The 20485-nt window shown below is 50.9% G+C and overlaps 1 protein-coding gene across 1 annotated transcript in view; it reads right to left on the bottom strand.

Annotated features, from left to right (window-relative positions):
• LOC144603608 (tetraspanin-9-like) overlaps window positions 1-19241 on the bottom strand; it is a 58944-nt gene extending 39703 nt beyond the window's left edge. Inside the window, exon 1 of the mRNA XM_078417088.1 lies at window positions 18996-19241. The gene's annotated coding sequence lies outside the window, so the exon portion shown is untranslated. The remainder of the gene's footprint in view (window positions 1-18995) is intronic.
• Between the last annotated feature and the right edge of the window lie 1244 nt (window positions 19242-20485).

Raw genomic sequence — 20485 nt, 5'->3', positions numbered from 1 at the left:
ACTGATATCATCTCAGACCTCCAGTGCAGCAGAGTCCCAGGTGACGAGATGGCCCGCCCGGGTGATGGGACAGATGGTGAACGTATCTGAACGCGGTCCCCGGCTGAACACACGATTGTCGCAGTTTAGTGTGTCTGAGAACTTTTATCATTGGCAACACAAAAGGTTCCTGGACAGGTTCATGGGTAGGAAAAGTCCCCAGGGGGTTGGGCCAGGTGGGGGCAGATGCAACCAACATCGGACATAGAAACATAGAAAATAGGTGCAAGAGTAGACCATTCAGCCCTTCGAGCCTGCACCACCATTCAATGTGATCATGGCTGATCATCCAACATCAGTACCCCGTTCCTGCTTTTCCCCCATATTCCTTGATTCCGTTAGCCCTAAGAGCTAAATCCAACTCTCTCTTGGAAAGCATGCAGTGAATTGGCTTCCACTGCCTTCTGTGGCAAAGAATTCCACAGATCCACAACTCTCTGGGTGAAAAAGTTTTTCCTCATCTCAGTCCTAAATCGCCTCCCCCTTATTCTTAACGGGGCATCACGGTTGGCATGGGCGAGTTTGGCCGAAGGGCCTGTTTCCATGCTGTTTGACTCTATGGTGAAGTGCTCTCTGAAACAGATATCCCCAGCATTGGATGCCAGACCCTCTCCATGACTGTGCAGCCTATAAATAGGCTTGGTGATGCGCTGCTCTCATGCCATTGCCAGAGTTGCACAGCAGAAACATTCTCAGCATTTGAGCTCAAAGATAGCGGCGTTGCAATGCCCAGACACCGCATTTGTAGCAGCTCCACCGAGCTGCCACTGCCAGTGGAGGACAGGGTCTCCTGCCAGTGGAGGACTGGGAACTTGTCTCCGTTACTCGGTCCCCTCACCCAATCGTGCAGCTGCGCAGGGGCATGGTGCAGCTTGAAGGGGCAGCTGTGCAAAGAGAGAGAGGGAGAGGAGAGAGAGAGAGAGAGAAAGGAGACAAGAACTGCAGATGCTGGTCTGGAGCAAAAAAAAAAAACTGCTGGAGAAACTCAGCAGTTCAGATACCGTCAAACAACTGGATGAGTTCTGATGTCTTGAGCATCATCCATCAACTGGCCACAATCTTTGCCGACATCTGCGACCTCTCACTTCACCAGGACTGAATGTGGTGCATGGGAGATGGCTATCCTCTGTGGACCTATTCTTTGTGTGTGCAAACAGTCACCTAGATGGTCAAGGAGACTTGCTCCGATGATGTCATCCGAACCCTCCTCACTGACGCGGTGATCAAGAAAGCGCATCAGTGTATTTACTTTCTTGGGAATCTGAGAAGATCCGACATGTCCACTAGGATTCTCTCGATTGTCTATGGATGCACTATATAAAGTAGTCTGACGGGAAGCTTCTCACCCTGGTGTGGCCACTGCTCTGCCTGAGCCTGCAGAGAGTGGTGAAGGCAGCCCAGTCCATCACAGGCTCGGCACCTCCTCCCGTCCAGTCCACCCCCCCATAGTGCGTTGCACCAGGGAGGCTGGAAGTATCGTCAAGGATGCCTGACAACCTGGCCACACTGTCCTCTACCTTCTGGGAGAAGAAGCAGGAGCCTGAAAGCTGGGATGCTTTTCAGATTGGAATTCTGTGACCTGTGGTGCTGGACCGGGATCAGTGCTGGGATTGCTTATGTCCGTGTACCTCGCTGCCAGCCCTCAGAGTGAAACGTCATCCCGGTCCTGAATGGCCGGCATTTTTATGAGACTGTGATCCAGTACTAGTCATCAGCCATCAGCCGCAAGGGTCCAGCATCTACCCTGAAGGCTCCAGTTGTGTTTTAATGTGATTCTCTCTCGTTCATCTGGACTGGAGATGGTGCAGCCCTCAAATCTGTTTAAAGCCTCTACATTGGTGAGTGTGTAACGCCAGGAATCAATCTAGGAAACCTCCGCTCCACGTTTCTCTTCTGCACATATTTCCTTCGTCTGGTAGGGAGAGCAGATCTGTACTTTACATTCCAGATACAGTCTCTGCAGCGCCTCACATAATTACAGCAAGTTGTCTCTACACCTGTACTCAATTCCTCTTATCAAGTAGACCAACACACTACCTACCTTCCTCAGCGATCCTTGCTGCATGACTTTGCTGCTCATGATAAATAATAACAACTGGATGGGAATGTAGGTGCTGCCGTACATGGCTAGAGACCTGAATTCCATCCTGACCACTGTAACAGACTCTCTGTATGGAGTTTGTACATTCTCCCCGTGACCTGTGTGGATTTTCTCTGGGATCTCCGGTTTCCTCCCACACTCCAAAGACTTACAGGTTTGTAGGTTAATTGGCTTGGTATAAAAGTAAATTGTCCCCACTGTGTGTAGGATAGCATTAGTATGCGGGGATCGCTGGTCGGAGCGGAATCGGTGAGCCAAAGGGCCTGTCTCCGCGCTGTATCTCTAAACTAAATATGATCAGCAAGTTTGAGGATGGCATGAAAATTGGGTTTTTCGGCTATTGAGGAAGGGTGTCTAAAGCTGCAGCAGGATGTAGGTCAGGTGGAAAGTTGGGTGGAGTGGTGGCAGATGGAATTTAACCTCGATAGGTGCAAAGTAATCCATTTTGGGAAGTTAAAGTAGGGTAGGAAATGTACATCAGCGGTTCATGAACTGAGGCTCCGAGTCTAAGCTAGTTCCATTTACCCACATTTGGCCCATATCCCTCTAAACCGTTTCATAAGACCATAAGACATGGTAGCAGAATTAGGCCATTCAGTCCATCGAGTCTACTCCGTCATTCAATCATGGCTGATCTATTTTTCCCCATCCTATCCATGTACCCATCCAAATGTCCTTTACCTAACCATAGATTCCAATATTGTCTCAACTAAACACTAAATGTACAAATATACACTGTACATAATCAATGTAACCAAATTTGGACCAGAAGATTCTGACTTATCCATTCTGAGTACACTTCCCCAACATTTAATATCTTAAACCCAGTTGATTGATAAAGTCAGGGGGATGGGACAAATGGACTTGTGTAACATATGGGGGCAGCGGTTCCCAGGGATTGCCCGTGGGGAAGGGGCTACAGATTAGAGGAGCCAAGGGATTATTTCCCCACCAGCCTGACCTTCGTCCTAGTGGCTCATTCCAGTGAATTGCAGCAGGATTAGTTCTTAAAGCTACACTGCCCCAGAAGAGCAGCAGGCACACATTCCCCAGCGCCTTCTCAAGCTGCACTTAATAACGGCGATCACAAGCAGAACCAGCGAGCAAATAGCAGGCAGCTCAATACATTCCGGTAACTGTAACTGATATCCATCCAAGCCACATTCCAGAGCCAGCTCTTCAAACTGTCAGCAAGAGTTTACAGCTGGATTACATCAAAGGACATTACTTCTGCAGCATTTGATGTCAGCGTGGAGCCTTCCCTTCCCCATCACGGTGACCCCTGCCACCATAACAGATGCTCAGTAAGGCCGGGCAAATAGCGACCGTCAGTCTAACCCAGTCATTCACAGCACTCAGAGGCAGCGACACAATCCGCCTGGAGCTCACTCTTATACTGACCACGTCTGCGGAAAATAACCCCTGAAATTAAATAGTAACATTATGGCCACTAATTCAGAAGCACGGAAACAGGTTCCTCAGCCCATCAAACCTAAACTAACTAAATTAAACTGATGGCCCACCTGGGCTGCACTAACCTAGCTATACCAACCTAGCTATACTAACTTAGCTATACTGACTTAGCTATGCTGACCTAGCTATACTGACCTAACTATAATAACCTAGCTATACTGACCTAGCTACACTGACCTAGCTATACTAACTTAGCTATACTAACTTAGCTATACTAACCTAGCTATACTGACCTAACCACCGAGCTCCCCTCTAAACCATTGGTCCAGATGCATTATGTTCCTGGCCTGAAACGTCGGCCATCCCTTTCCATTCACAGATGCTGCCCGACCGGCCGAGTTTGTTCTTTGCTCTTTACTGTAAATATTAATGTTTTAACAAACCTAATCTTTTGTAAAAACCTTGCTGAAGGATCGAAAAAAATCCAACGTGGAAGACGACTGAAATGGGATATCGGAGATAGACTCTGGCTTAAACTCTGCAACTTAATCTGCAAAGTTTTGGAAGCAGCTCGGAGTCGGATCCATGTATAAAATTCGTTAATGAGTTGTGATGGATGTGAATTTGTCTCTGACCATCTGCTGTGCTGAAGGAAATGCTTGTGGACTGAAGTCTACACAAGTGCCTTTGATAGGCGTGGAAGCGATTGTGGCTCCATAGCCGGAGTTCTTGGCATTTCAGGAAAAATGCCATGTCATTGGAGTAATCCCTCCCAATCCGCAATAATTAAACAACAGGTGCTCCCAGCGAGTCCTTTTGCTCTGCACCTCCTCCTAATCCTGAAGCTGTCCCTGCAAGTGAAAGTCAAAGAATCCCCCTGCCGAATGACATGCCACATACCAACATCTGTCCCAGTGTACAGCCCAGGGCAGAACTGTTCCCATCAGCACATGGCGGCTGCTAAATCCCACCTTCTTAAAGCAGTTTATGCTTCACAGAAGCACGTTAAAATACCACGACCTGTGGATATAAAGTTGAGTCGATGCAAAAGCCTTTTCACTTTGTGAAACCGCTTAATTCTTCTAGTAATTCACAGACTTAAATGCAAAGGATTTCTCTCACACATACACACACACACAGACACACACACACACACACACACACACACATACGCATGCATACATGCACAGACACACACACACACACACACACACACATTATAAATACCAGTAAGATATCTATATACTAAAACTCTCATTTGCCTGTTTGTTTATTCCTGAACTACAGCCAAAACGTTACATGACAGCGCGACAATTTTAGGCCCACCTTACTCAGCGTCGACACTTTGGTGCTAATGGAAGAAGTTTCATTGAAATCGGTGTTATATTTTTAAAGTTATTCATATTTTAATGTTTAAATCTATCTCCTAGGGAGGGAGGGAGGGAGGGGGGTGGGGGTGGGGGTGGGGGAGGGGGTGAGGGAGGGAGGGGGGTGGAGGGAGGAAGGGAGGCTGGTGGAGGGAGGATAAGGGGGGTTGAGGGGGATGGAGTGGGGGGGTGGGGAATGGGGGAGGGGATGGGGAGGAGGGAGGGGAGGAGAGGGCGGGGAGAGGAGAAGAGGGGGAGAGGAGAGGGAGAGGAGAAGGAGAGGGGAGGGGAGGAGAGGGGGAGAGGAGGGAGTGGGGGAGAGGAGGGGAGTGGGGAGAGAGGAGGGGGAAGGGGAGGGTGGGGAGAGAGGAGGGGGGGAGGGGGGGGAGAGAGGAGGGGGGGGGAGGGGGGGGGGGAGAGGGTGCTGCACCAATGCAGGAGAGGTTTGGGCAGAACGGGTCCACTTGGACTAGTATATACCATATAAATATATAAGAAAAAGACACAAAGTGCTAGAGTAACTCAGTCGGTCAGGCAGTATCTCTGGAGAAAAAGGAGTGGTGACATTTTGGGTCAGGACCCTTCTTCAAACTGCTTTTGGTATAAACCAGTATCTGCAGTTCCTCGTTTCTACACTTTATATTCCAAATAGCTGATGAAAATATAGACAGTTGGTTAGTAAGTTTGGAAATATTGGTGGCGTTGTGGACAGTAAATCAGGCCGACAAAGAAAACAGCGAGATCTAGATCAGTTATAGACATAGATGGTGAATGGCAGATGGAGTTCATTAATCAAAGGAGCAAAACTAGGCCATTAGGCCCACTGAGTCTAGTCCACCATTCAATCATGCCTGATCTATCTTTCCCTCTCAACCCCATTCTCCTGCCTTCTCCCCATAACCCCTGACACCCTTCCTAATCAAGAACCTGTCAATTTCCATCTTAAAAATACCCATTGACAGCCTCCACAGCATCTGTGGTAATGAATTGCACAGATTCACCACCCACTGACTAAAGCAATTCCTCCTCATCTCCTTTTATTCTGAGGCTTTGGCCTCTGGTCCTAGACTCTCTCACTCGTGAAAACATCCTCTCCACATCCACTATATCCAGGCCTTTCACTATTCTGTAAGTTTCAATGAGGTCCCCCCTCATCCTTCTAAACTCCAGCAAGGACAGGCACAGTAGAGTTGCGGCCTTACGGTGCCAGGGACCCGCGTTCGACCTGCCTGCAGGTACTGTCTCTAAGTGGTTTGTATGTTCTCCCCATCACCTGTGTGGGTTTTCTCCGAGATCTTTGGTTCCTCCCACACTCCAAAGACGTACAGGTTTGTGGGTTATTGGCTTGGTATAAAAGTAAGTTATCCTTAGTGTGCGTCAGATAGTGTTAGTGAGCGGGGATCACTGGTTGACGCGGACTCGGTGGGCTGAAGGGCCTGTTTACGCGCTAAACTAAACAAGAGCTGTTAAACACTCATATGTTGAACCCAATCATCCCCGGATCATTCTCGTAAACCTCCTCTGGACCCTCTCCAACGCCAACACATCCTTCCTTAGATATGGGGTCCTAAACTGCTCGCAATACTCCAAATGTGATCTAACCAATGCCTTATAAACCAGCAGCATTACATCTCCATTTTTATGTTCAATTACTGTCAAAATGAATGCTAACATTGCATTTGCCTTCCTTACTACCGATTCAACTTGCAAAATAACCTTCAAGGAATCCTGCACCTGCTTTGCCCATTCCCGCATTTGGTCCATATCCCTCTAAGCCTTTCCTATCCATCATGTATCTGTCCAAATGCTGTCATTGTACCTGCCTCAACTACCTCCTCTGGCAGCTCGTTCCATGCACCCACCACCCCCAGAGTGAACTACACGTGTGGTGCAGGATGTAGTGCAGGCACAGTGCAGGGCAACAGAACCCGAGCTGTGAAATCCCACAACCAGCTGAAAAATCCACACAAACTCCGCACCCACACTGGGCAGGTCTTTCCCGTCTCACTTTGGTGAAGTTTCAGCGACCCCTTGATGTGAGAGAGTGGACAATGTCTGCCACCTTGTGGTGACTGCAGGGAAGCAGGGAGCACCAGGTATATTACCACATCACACACACATACGCACGCACATACGCACGCACATACGCACACACACACACACACACACACACACACACACACACGCCAAACTCCCACCGCTCCCACATAACCCATTCGCACAACCCACTCACAACCCCTCAAAACACACACACACACACACTCTCGCGGATTCGAGAAGCAGAAACATGGAACGAGCTGCCAGAGGAGGCAGATAAAATTACAACTTTGAAAAGATGTTTGGCTAGGAAAGATGCAAAGGGATACGGGACTGATGCAGGCAAATAGGACGAGTGTAGATAGACTTTGTGGGCTGAAGGGCCTGTTTCTGTGCCGTATGATTCAGGTGAGCAGGACAGTAAATGTTGGGCTCGCCAGTGGCAGTCACATCTCAACAATTAAAACAAGCTTGGAATTAACCTCCTGCACCCATGCAGAACTCATGGACTTTATTAATAACTTCACTACCAATTTCCATCCTGCACTCAAATTCACTTGGACCATCTCTGACACCTCTCTGCCCTTACTGGATCTCACTGTCCCCAGACTATCGACTGACATCTATTACAAACCCACTGACTCCCACAACTAACTAGACTGCACTCCTTCCAACCCTGCCTCCTACAAAGACACTATCCCCTACTTCCAATTCCTCCGTCTATGCCGCATCTGCTCGCAAGATGAGGCGTTCCGTACCTTTAGGGAACAGGGGTTCCCCTCTTCTATCATGGCTGAGGCTCTCACACGGGTCTCCGTGGAACCCCACAGCTCTTTTCTTGCTCCCCCTCCCACCATTCCCAACAGGGACCACTAGTCCTCACCTCTCACCCCATCATGCATCATACACAGCACATAATCCTCCCACACTTTTGCCACCTCCAACGGGACCCCACCGCTAGCCACATCTTCCCATCCCCCACCTGGTTCTGCTTTCTGCAGAGACTGTTCCCTTCGCAACCCCCTAGACACAAAATGCTGGAGTATCTCAGCGTAAGGCAGCGTAACAGTGAGGCAGCATCTTTGGAGAAATGGAATAGGTGACGTTTCGGGTCCAGACCCTTCTTCAGGCTGAGAGTCATGGGAAAGGACAACAAGAGAAATCGACAGTACTTAGGAGAAATGAATGGAGGATATGCAAAAAGCAACAATGATCAAGGAAATGTGGGGCACGCAATGTTGGCTGTGGGATAGGTGAGACCCTTCTTTAGACTATTCAGCCCTATTCTACAGATCTATTCAGGAATAGATAGGATAGAATAGATAGTCTTTTGCCCAGGATAGGGGAATTATAAACTAGAGGACATAGGTTAAAGGTGACAATAGACAATAGGTGCAGGAGTAGGCCATTCGGCCCTTTGAGCCAGCAGCACCATTCAATGTGATCATGGCAAATCATTCACAATCAGTACCCCGTTCCTGCCTTCTCCCCATACCCCTTGACGGCGCTATCTTTAAGAGCTCTATCTAGCTCTCTCTTGAATGCATTCAGAGAATTGGCCTCCACTGCCTTCTGAGGCAGAGAATTCCACAGATTCACAACTCTCTGACTGAAAACGTTTTTCCTCATCTCCGTTCAAAATGGCCTAATCCTTATTCTTAAACCTTGGCCCCTGGTTCTGGACTCCCCAACAAGGTGAGAGGCGAAAGATTCAACAGGAATCTGAGGGAGAACTTTCGCACACAGAGAGTGGTGGGTGTATGGAACAAGCTGCCATTGGTAGTCGAGGCAGGTACTAAAACATTCAAAAGACACTCGGACAAGTACATGGATTGGAAAGGTTTTGGGGCATATGGGCCAAACACAGGCAAATGGGACTGGCTGAGATAAACATCTCCGGCACAGAGGAGTTGGGCCAAAGTGCCCGTTTCCCTGCTGTATGAATCTAGACCCCATCTGAGTATACACCTGAGGCTCTAAGCCTCATCTACCACCTTCCGCGCCCAGTGACTGTGGCCTGGGACAAACCTGTTCTGACCCCCTTCCCACAGGTTGGGACTACTTTAGTCTTTAGAGATACAGCGCGGAAACAGGCCCTTTGGTACATCGAGTCTGCACCGACCAGCAATCTAGCACTATGACCAGTACACTAGCACTATGCCACACACAAACACCGACCAGTACACTAGCACTATGCCACACACTAACACCGACCAGTACACTAGCACTATGACCAGTACACTAGCACTATGCCACACACTAACACCGACCAGTACACTAGCACTGTGCCACACACTAACACCGACTAGTACACTAGCACTATGACCAGTACACTAGCACTGTGCCACACACTAACACCCACAGTACACTAGCACTATGCCACACACTGGGGAAAATTTACAATTTTTACCGAAGCCAATTAACCTACAAACCTATACGTCTTTGGAGTGTGGGAAGAAACCAGAGCACCCGGAGGAAACCCAAGTGGTCACAGGAAGAACGTACAACTTCAACATCATACATTATTTTGAAGTCGCTCTCCTCACTGTGAACCTGATTTACCAGTTAATTTGCAAACTTTGATACAACCGTTACAGACCCAAGCTGGGTTGTACGGGACACTGGGGGATGGACATCCCCAGCATAACCAACCGATCACTGTCCTCTGTGCAACTGCCCCTTTAATCCTGTGAACTATTCTGCACCCACCAGGCCAAACATGGTGTGGTTGGTGAAGGGAGGGGAAGGGGGAGGGGAGCTGGCCGCAGCAGGACCAGGAGATTCAGCAGCAATTACTCTGGAGCAAATAGCAGCAGCAATCTCCACTTCCTGCCTTATTAAAATGGAAAGCAGATGTCAGGGCAGTGGTCCAGATGGCAGCGATTAACTCTGCTCCCTCCACCACTGGACACAGGGGCAATTGTCACTGGACACTGGACACAGGGGCACTGGACACAGGGGCAGTGGTCACTGGATGCAGGAGCAGTGGTCACTGGATGCAGGGGCAGTGGTCACTGGATGCAGGGGCAGTGGTCACTGGATGCAGGGGCAGTGGTCACTGGATGCAGGGGCAGTGGCCACTGGACACAGGAGCAGTGGTCACTGGACCCAGAGGCACTGGTCACTGGAAACAGGGGCACTGGTCACTGGACATAGGAGCAGTGGTCACTGGACACAGGAGCAGTGATCACCGGACAGGAGCAGTGGTCACTGGACCCAGGGGCACTGGACATTGGGGCAGTGGTCACTGGACACAGGGGCAGCAGTTACTGGACACAGGGGCAGGGGTCACTGGACGCAGGGGCAGCGGTCACTGGACGCAGGGGCTGCGGTCACTGGATGCAGGGGCAGTGGTCACGGGGCAAAGGTGCAACGAGTCTGTGATTCCCACATTCAGCGTGGATGAGAGGTAGGGAGGATGAGAAAACGTACGGTGGCAGCATGGTAAAGGAGGCATTCAATAGGCGGGGGAGTGAAAGGATCATCGTGGCGTTGGAGAACGGTGTAGTTGTGGGCAGCTGTGAGGACAAAGGTGATGTTCCTTGACCGTTAAAGGTTGAACGACTTCTCCTTCATCTGGAGAGTGTGAGAGGAACGATCAGATCATCAACATGGTGCCCTGGTACAGGCAAGCAAAGATGGTGGTGCCATGGGAGACAGCAGTTAGACCCAAAATAAGATGCAGGACCACAAAGGTACCAATCTTTGGGTCATAGGCCTAGTGCAATCTGACAGAGGAAGGAATGAGATCAGAGGTATGTCTGAGAGAATGGGATAGATGGGACAAGGTGGGCTGAATGGCCCATCTCCAGGGTGAATGATTCCATGAATGGTGCGGGCGAAAATAACCCAGGAACCACTCCAGACGTCCACTCACCAAGTTTGGGAATATTCCTTTTGGGAAGAGACGGGCAAAATGGAAAAGACGATGCGAATCCTGACAACCAGGAACAAGCTGCTGAGACATGAAGGGTCCCGACCTGAAACGTCACCATCCAGAGACACTGCCTGACCCACTGAGTTACCCCCCAGCACTCTGTGAAACGTCACCATCCAGAGACGCTGCCTGACCCACTGAGTTACCCCAGCACTCTGTGAAACGTCACCATCCAGAGACGCTGCCTGACCCACTGAGTTACCCCAGCACTCTGTGAAACGTCACCATCCAGAGACACTACCGGACCCACTGAGTTACCCCAGCACTCTGTGAAACGTCACCTACCCATGTTCTCAAGTGGCGCTGCCTGACCCGCTGAGTTACTCCAGCACTTTGTGCTTTTCACAAGCAGTTGGGACCTCGGCTCAGAAAATCCAGTCACAGACAGGCTTTGGGAGAGGTTCGGGAATCGTAAGAAACAGGGAATGCTGCTGGGTGTTGTCCAAAGACTCAGTGACTCAGGGCATTGTATAAACCAGGAAACTGGGTGTGGGGAATACAATAACCACAGGCACTTTCCACACAGACTGGGATAAGCCAATGTGCGGCAGCAATAGTGTGGAGGGCAACACTCACAGAGTGCAGAGGAGGTCAGGGACTCCTGAGGAACCAATGACTATCCCAGATCCAGTATTGTGCGAGAAGACAAAAGCTGACACTTCGAAGGAAAGGTCACAGTGTGGAAAAAACGGTGGGAAGTGACTTCATTCAACCTGGAACCAGGGGCTTCCGTCTGAGCAAAGAGAAAACTATGAACAAGTTGGCAAAGGCAGATTGGGGAAACAACATCAAATGACGTAACACTACCACCTATCCACAGAATCCCCAGGTCCCCACTCAATCCCCCCAAGTTACCAGGAATATCGTGGTGACCAACAACCGTTGCCAGCTCACACCACACCGCCCACAACTCCACTGGCAATTCCTCCTCTCAATTCCAAAACTAATTTTCGGACAGATATATGGACAGGAAGGGTTTGGAAGGAAATGGGCCAAATGCAGGCAAATGGGAATGGTCCAAAGTGACAACTTGGTCGGCAAGGACAGGTTGAGCCAAGGGCCTGATTCTCAGCAGTAGCTCCATGACTCAATGACATTCACTTCCTGTAAGTACTCTACCCCATTCTCTCAGTTACTCCGGCTCTGTAGTATTTTATTTCCAAATTATGGCAAAATCGTACACTGAATACAAGTTTCTCCAACCTCTCTATTTCTCACACAGCATCCTGCACAAACCTCCTCTGCAGCCCTCTCCAAAAGCCCCCCCCCCCCCCCCCATCTTTGCTGTAATAAGGCGACCAGAACTGCACGCAATACTCCACAAGAGGCTACCCATGTTCTCCAGAGATGGCTGTCTGACCTGCTGAGTTACGCCAGCACTCTGTGTTTTAAGGCAGCATAACATAAATCCTTCCTTCACACTATCATTTCAATTTGCAACTTTCAGGGAGCTGTCGTCTTGGCCTTACATTTAGCCTCCACAGTGTAACCCCTCACACTTGCTTGAATCTGACCCCCACTTTCTAAAGAGTAAGCAGAGGTGGGCAATAAATGCTGGTGTAGCAGAGTTGTGGATGTAGCCCAGTCCGTCACACAGACCAGCTTCCCCCCCCCCATCGCCAATCGACTCCATCTATACCACGCTGACTGCGGGAAAGCAGCCAACATAACCAAGGCCCACTCACACCCCCTCTTTTCCCCTCCCATGCCGGGAAAAATACAACAGTTTGAAAGCACGAACCACCAGAATCAGAAACAGTTGTTTCTAGACTAACTGAACGGGTCCTCACGTAAGCCAGGGTGTAGTCCCGATCTCCCAATCTACCACATTATGGACATTAAACTTTTCCTCTGTCCCTGCAACACTGTAACACTTTATTCTGCCCTCTGGTATTTTTATCTTTGCACTACCTGTTGTACGTGTCCAGTTTGACTGTACTCATGTCTAGTATATTGACTGGAAAGCAAAAAGGTTTCTCACTGTAAAACTGCCTGAAAAACACTCCCTCTCCCTCTGCCTCTCCCACTCCTTCTCCCCTCTCTCCCCCCCCCCCCCCCCATCTCCATTGATGCTGCCTGACCTGAGCCTGCTCAAATCATTTGTAGAAAGGAACTGCAGACGCTGGTTTATACCAAAGCTGGACACAAAGTGCTGGAGTAGCTCAGCAGGTCAGGCAGCATGAAGAAAAGGGACGGGTGACGTTTCAGGTCTGAAGAAGTGTCCTGACCTGAAACATCACCCATCCTTTTTCTCCAGAGATGCTGACTGACCCGCTGGGTTACTCCAGCACCTTGTGTCTGTCTTCAGCTCAAATCATTTGTGGTTTCTGCGATCCCACATCTTGCACAGATGACATCGTGGCTACACCCAGTCTGACAGACACCTCAAAGAGGTTTCATCACCACCACATCCAGACAACGCAGGTAGGTGCGGCTCCCTGTTGCACAAGGCAATCACACTCTGACACCACTTCCACAGTTTTTACACATGCAGATGCTTGCAAATACAAAGTCTGCTGCTTGTGAATAACGATATTTAGCTGTGCAGCAAAGAACTGCAGATGCTGGTTTAAATCAAAGGCAGACACAAAATGCTGGAGTAACTCAGCGGGACAGGCAGCATCTCTGGAGAGAAGGAATGGGCGACGTTTCGGGTCGAGACACTTCTTCAGATATTTAGCTGGTTGTTTGTGCATTTTGCCAATGTCCTTGGCACACCTTGCACTGGCACCCACTCACTACGCTATGTCTCCACAAAAGGTATATATTAAATGATGAGAGGCGTGGGTTGGGTGGACAGTCAGAACCTTATTCCCTAGAAGGGAATGTCAAATACTAGAGGGCATAGCTTTAAGGTGAGAGGGTGAAAGTTTAAAAGAGGGCGGCACAGTGGCACAGCTGTAGCTGCTGCCTCCCAGCGCCGGAGACGTGGGTTCAATCCTGGCTACGGGTGCTGTCTGCACGGAGTTTGTACGTTCTCCCTAGGACTTGCGTGGGTTTTCTCCGGGTGCTCTGGTTTCCTTCCACACTCCAAATAGGTACAGGTTTGTAGGTTAATTGCCTTCTGTGAAAATTGTAAATTGTCCCTAGTGTGTAGGATAGTGCTAATGTACGGACGGTGTGATCGCAGGTCAGCACGGACTCGATTAGGCTGAAGGGCCTGTTTCCACGCTGTATCTCTAAAGTCTAAAGGAGATGTGCAAGTCTTTTTTTTCACTTGTGGGTGCCTGGAACACACTGCCTGGGTGGTGGTGGAGGCACGTACGATATGGCGTTTAAGTGGCTCTTAGATAGGCACATGGATATGGAGGGATGGAGGGATATGGATCAAGTGCAGGCAGTGGAGATCAGTCTAACTTGGTGACATGTTCAGCACAGACATTGCGGGTTGAAGGGCGTGTTCCTGTGCTGTGTTCAATGTAACGAGTTCAGTCGGTGCATTGGCTAAAATAGACTCTCTGGGGAACCAGTTGATGTGGGAACAGGGAGCACGAATGTTAGGTTGTGCTCGAGGCCAAACACTGCCCTCGGGGCACAGGCACCCGGGGTCCACACACAGGGAGATCACACACACAGTCAGTGTGTACACAGGGGGTTCCCACACACAGCCCAGTGTGTACACAGAGACATCCCACACACAGCCCAGTGTGTACACAGAGACATCCCACACACAGCCCAGTGTGTACACAGAGACATCCCACACACAGCCTAGTGTGTACACAGGGCGATCCCACACACAGTCAGTGTGTACACAGGGCGATCCCACACACAGTCACTGTGTACACAGATCCCACACACAGCCCAGTGTGTACACAGATCCCACACACAGCCCAGTGTGTACACAAGGGTTCCCACACACAGCCCAGTGTGCATACAGATCACACACAGAGCCCAGTGTGTACACAGATCCCACACACAGCCCAGTGTGTACACAGGGGTTCCCACGCACAACCCAGTGTGCATACAGATCCCACACACATGCCCATGTGTACACAGGGCGATCCCACACACACATGCCCAGTGTGTACACAGAGAGATCCCACACACATGCCCAGTGTGTACACAGAGAGATCCCATGCACAGCCAGTGTGTACACAGGGTGATCCCACACACATGCCCATGTGTACACAGGGAGATCCCACACACACAGCCTCTTGTGTACACAGCACAAACCCACACACACAGCCCCATGTGTACACAGCACAATCGCACACACACAGCCCCATGTGTACACAGGGGGATTGCACACACAGCCCCGGGCAGGGATCCAGCAGCACAGTGTCTGAGGCCAGGCCTTTCCCTTGCTACCAGTGTCTGTGCTCCCACTCAGCACATTACCGGTGGGTTGCTGTACCGGTGAACATGTTACATGCGCAGAGACACACGTGCACATCATGCAAGTACATCACTCACGTGTGTACGCAGACACACACAAAGGCACCTGGTGCACACACACACGCAGACGTGCACACGCATTGCATGCATACCTCACAAACCATGCCCACTGTCAATGACCTAACATATCTGGGACAATGCTGCTCAGCTGACTGGTAGCACCAGGACTGTTCCCCCCTTCATCCCCCCCCCCCACCCACCGTGCATCCTGGCTGCAGTGCGCAGCCCCTATGCAGCGCACACCCCCCCTGCAGGATGCACCACCACCCGTGCAGTGCGCGCCATCTACAGGAACGCAGAGGCGATAGTGCATGGACACCACCGCCAGCTGGTTCCCCTCTTGTTGCCAATCCATCAGCATCCCCTCATCACTGAGTGGAGATACCGGGACCTTTTCACCAGCGGCACACGGCAGCTGCCTTCACTCCGCAGGGCAATCGGGGAAGGGCACCAATCAGTGGTCAGCCAGCTACACCCACGCTCAGGAAGAAATAAACAGACAGAAAACAAGACTGCTTAAACATTCAGTGTAATTAGCACAAATGAGATAATTGATCGATTAGTCACAAGAAAGATCCTATCTGAATATTGTGCTGTTAACCATGAGATGATGATGAAACTTAACTGGTTGTGAAAATAAACGCAGTTTTTTCCCACAGATCGACCCGATCCCTGCGGCAGTGTGAGACACTGGCTGGGAGACAGTGAGACCTGGGGGAGACAGTGAGAGACTTGGGGGAGACAGTGAGAGACCTGGGGGAGACAGTGAGAGACCTTGGGGAGACAGTGAGTGACTTGGGGGAGACAGTGAGAGACCTGGGGGAGACAATGAGAGACCTGGGAGAGACAGTAGGAGACCTGGGGGAAGACAGTGAGAGACCTGGGGGAGACAGTAGGAGACCTGGGCGAGACAGTGGGAGACCTGGGGGAGACAGTGAGAGACACTGGCTGGGAGACAGTGAGACCTGGGGGAGACAGCGAGAGACCTGGGGGAGACAGTGAGAGACCTGGGGGAGACAGTGAGAGACCTGGGGGAGACAGTGAGAGACCTGGGAGAGACAGTGAGAGACCTGGGCGAGACAGTGAGAGACCTGGGGAGAGACAGTGAGAGACCTGGGGGAGACAGTGAGAGATCTGGGGGAGACAGTGAGAGAGAGACCTGGGGGAGATAGTGAGACCTGGGCGAGACAGTGGGAGACCTGGGGGAGACAGTGGGAGACCTGGGAGAGACAGTGAGAGACCTGGGAGAGACAGTGAGAGACCTGGGAGAGACAGTGAGAGACATGGGGGAAGGACTGTGGGAGACCTGGGGGAGACAGTGAGAGATCTGGGAGGGACAGAGAGACCTGGGAGGGACAGTGAGAGACCTGGGGAGAGACAGTGAGAGACCTGGGGGGAGACAGTGAGAGATCTGGGAGGGAGACAGTGAGAGACCTGGGAGGGACAGAGAGAGACACTGGGGGAGACAGTGAGAGACACTGGCTGGGAGACAGTGAGAGACCTGGGGGAAGACAGTGAGAGACCTGGGGGAAGACAGTGAGAGACCTGGGGGAGACAGAGCGACCTGGGATAGACAGTGGGAGACAAGACAGACCAGGGGGAGACAATTCTCCCCCCCCACCCCAGTGTCCCCAGACCAAGGCCCCCGAATGCCATTCCCCAGAACACAGAGGTAGAGTCATGGAAGTGCACAAACACATCCACACTGACCAGCGGATACCCTTCCAGATGAATCCAATCTTTACAGCATTTGGGAGATATCCCACAGCAGATATTGGATCCCAAATGTTTCTGAACACTTCACCACTGAGGGCGGTGGGTATGTGGAACGAGCTGCCAGAGGAGGTAGTTAAGGCAGGTACTGTTACAGCATTTAAAAGACATTTGGACAGGTACATGGATCAGAAAGGTTTAGAAGGATATGGGGGGGGGGGGGGGAGGGAAGTCCAGACACAGGCACTGGATTGACCCAGTTAGACAACTTGGGTTGGTCAAGGGGGCCTTCATCCGTGTTGTATGACTCGGTCATACGGGAGGCAATGGCTGAAACATTGTTTACTTCAGTTTATTTATAGTCACGTGTAACGAGGTACAGTGACAAGCTTCTGTCGCGTGCTAACCAGTCATTCGGAAAATCAATACATGATTACAATCGAGCCATTCACAGTGTACAGATACAGGATAAAGGGAATGGTATGAATGACATTTAGTGCAAGATAAAGCCAGTAAAGTCATAAGAAAATGTTGCTGTATGCGTAGAAATTTAAAAGAGTGGGAGCGATTGTAATGTGTGATTGCAGATCCACTTCTGTGACCAGCACACAAAGAGTCGCCTGGGTTAGGGGCCAAAGTTGGGACCTCAACAGCAGGAGATAATCACTGGGATCAGGGTTGCTCAACCTCTCCAGCCCTGGCCATTGACCGACCGACCGACCGACCAACAGGGCAGGAGGTCCCAGTGACCAACCATCGTCTCCACACAGGCAGCCGCACTGTCCTGGCGCTATGCAAATGCAGCTTTAAACCAGGCGAGTGATGGACTAAAGTAGTGGGTTACATCCAGCCACTAAACCATCAGCTTTCCCTCACTCTCTCCCCTTCACTTCTGCACTCCCCCCTCCCCTCTCAATCTCATCACCCTCCCTTGCCCTGACCACCTCCCTCACTCTCCCCCCCACCACCCCACTTTTTTCCCCCTCCCACAGTCCCATTCCATCTCCTCGCTCCATCTTCCCTCTTCCTCACCACTCCTCCCCTCCTTCCCACTCCCTCCACCTCCCTCACCTCCTATGTTCTTCTTGCTTGCTCTTCTCTCCCCTTCCCCTCTCTGCCATTCACCCTCCTTTATTTATGCTCTCCCTCCTTCACCCCCCCCACTCTTCTCCAACCCTCTCCCTCCTCCTCTGCCCCTCACTCACTCTCCCTGTTCCTCCCTCACTCTCACTCCTTCATTCCCTCTCTCACCTCACTCTCCCTCACTAACACCTCCTTAACTGAGCCCTGCCTCCTTAACTCGATTGCCACCCTCCCTCCATCCCCACTGGCTCCCTCACTCTCCCTCCCTCCTTCCCTCACCCCTTCTCCCTCCCTCCCTCCCTCTCCCTCGCCCTCTCTTCCCCCTCTCTCTCATTCTCCCTCTCTCTCCCTCTAATGCCCCCTCACTAACTCGCTCCTCACTAATGCTCCCTCTTTCCCTCATTCTCCCTCTCTCCATTTCTTTCCCTCACTCGTTCTTCCTCAATCTCTATCTTTCTCTCTCTTTACACCTCTCTCTCTCTCTCTCTCTCTCTCTCTCTCTCTCTCTCTCTCTCTCTCTCTCTCTCTCTCTCTCTCTCTCTCTCTCTCTCTCTCTCTCTCTATCTATTTCTCTCTCTTTCTCTCTCTCTCTCTCTCTCTCTCTCTCTCTCTCTCTCTCTCTCTCTCTCTCTCTCTCTCTCTCTCCTAACTCCTCTAACTCTCTCCCCCCCTCTCTCTCTCCCTCTCTCTTTCCCTCTCTCTCTCCTCTCTCTCTCTCTCTCTCTCTCTCTCTCTCTCTCTCTCTCTCTCTCTCTCTCTCTCTCTCTCTCTCTCTCTCTCTCCCCTCCTCTCTCTCTCCCTCCTAACTCCTCTAACTCTCTCCCCCCCCTCCTCGGCCCCAACTTTCTCTCCCGCACAGCCGGACTTTGCGCTCAGCTCCCCGGGATCTGTGACTGTCTCCGGGTCTCACCTGTAGCCAGGACGGGGCTAAGCTGGCGATCGGCTCCTGCTCCGGCGCCGCGGGGTCCGGGACGGGGATCAGCTCGGGGTCGGGGTCGGGACCGGGACTTCTCGCTGTAATTTTTTCTCTTCGCCCGCAGCGGAAATGGGAGGAAAATGGGCGGATCGCCCGTCACATGATGCGAATTCCAACGCCATCCCAACCTCTGGATCCGCTCCCAACCTCTGGATCCGCTCAACAAGTGGACCAGCAAACCTCTGGATCCGCTCCACTGGATCCGCTCATCAGTCACAACCTCTGGATCCGCTCCCAACCTCTGGATCCGATCTCAATTAGACCTGACTGGCAACAACAGCATCCAACCACTCCCGAATCCCACACTGGACTTGATCCCAACAACTGGATCCAATTCCAGCTTCTGGATCCGCTCCCAGGAACGGAACCCGATCCCAACGCAACGCAATTGTATAACATGCTCTGAGCTGCCGCCCCAGCTGGTTTATTTGCCCACTTTTGCTTTTTCTTCTCTGAGAGAGGTTGCCTCTCACATAGCACTCTCAAGTCGCTTCACCACCAGGTTTGGAGCTCTGTGCTGTTCTGCTTCCTGCCTCTAACGTGTCCAACCCCTTAATAATCTTATATGTTTCGATAAGATCCCCTCTCACCCTTCTAAATTCAAGTGTATACAAGCCTAGTCGCTCCAGTCTTTCAACATACGACAGTCCCGCCATTCCGGGAATTAACCTAGTAAACCTACGCTGCACGCCCTCAATAGCAAGAATATCCTTCCTCAAATTTGGGGACCAAAACTGCACACAGTACTCCAGGGACGGTCTCACTGGGGCCCTATACAACTGCAGAAGGACCTCTTTGCTCTTAAATTTACGAGAATTTAGATGGCACAGGTTTTAATGTGAGAAGGGAAAGATTCAACGGGAACCTGAGGGGCAACGTTGTCACTCAGAGGGTGGCGGCAGGTACAAGAGCAATATTTAAAAGACACTTGCAGAGCTACACGGATAGGACAGGCTCAGAGAGATATGGGCCAAACGCCGGCAAATTGAAGCAGCTTGCATGAATGATTTGGGCCGAATTTAGAAGGATGAGAGGAGATCTTATCGAAACGTATAAGATTATTAAGGGGTTGGACACGTTAGAGGCAGGAAACTTGTTCCCAATGTTGGGGGAGTCCAGAACAAGGGGCCACAGTTTAAGAATAAGGGGTAGGCCATTTAGAACTGAGATGAGGAAAAACTTTTTCAGTCAGAGAGTTGTGAATCTGTGGAATTCTCTGCCTCAGAAGGCAGTGGAGGCCAATTCTCTGAAAGCATTCAAGAGAGAGCTGGATAGAGGTCTTAAGGATAGCGGAGTCAGGGGGTATGGCGAGAAGGCAGGAACGGGGTACTGATTGAGAATGATCAGCCATGATCACATTGAATGGCGGTGCTGGCTCGAAGGGCCGAATGTCCTCCTCCTGCACCTAATGTCTATTGTCTATT

Source organism: Rhinoraja longicauda, chromosome 20, assembly GCF_053455715.1.
Source record: "Rhinoraja longicauda isolate Sanriku21f chromosome 20, sRhiLon1.1, whole genome shotgun sequence".
Lineage (NCBI taxonomy): Eukaryota > Metazoa > Chordata > Chondrichthyes > Rajiformes > Arhynchobatidae > Rhinoraja > Rhinoraja longicauda.
Note: the sequence above shows the minus strand (reverse complement) of the source record. Positions and strands in the feature narration are given on the sequence as shown.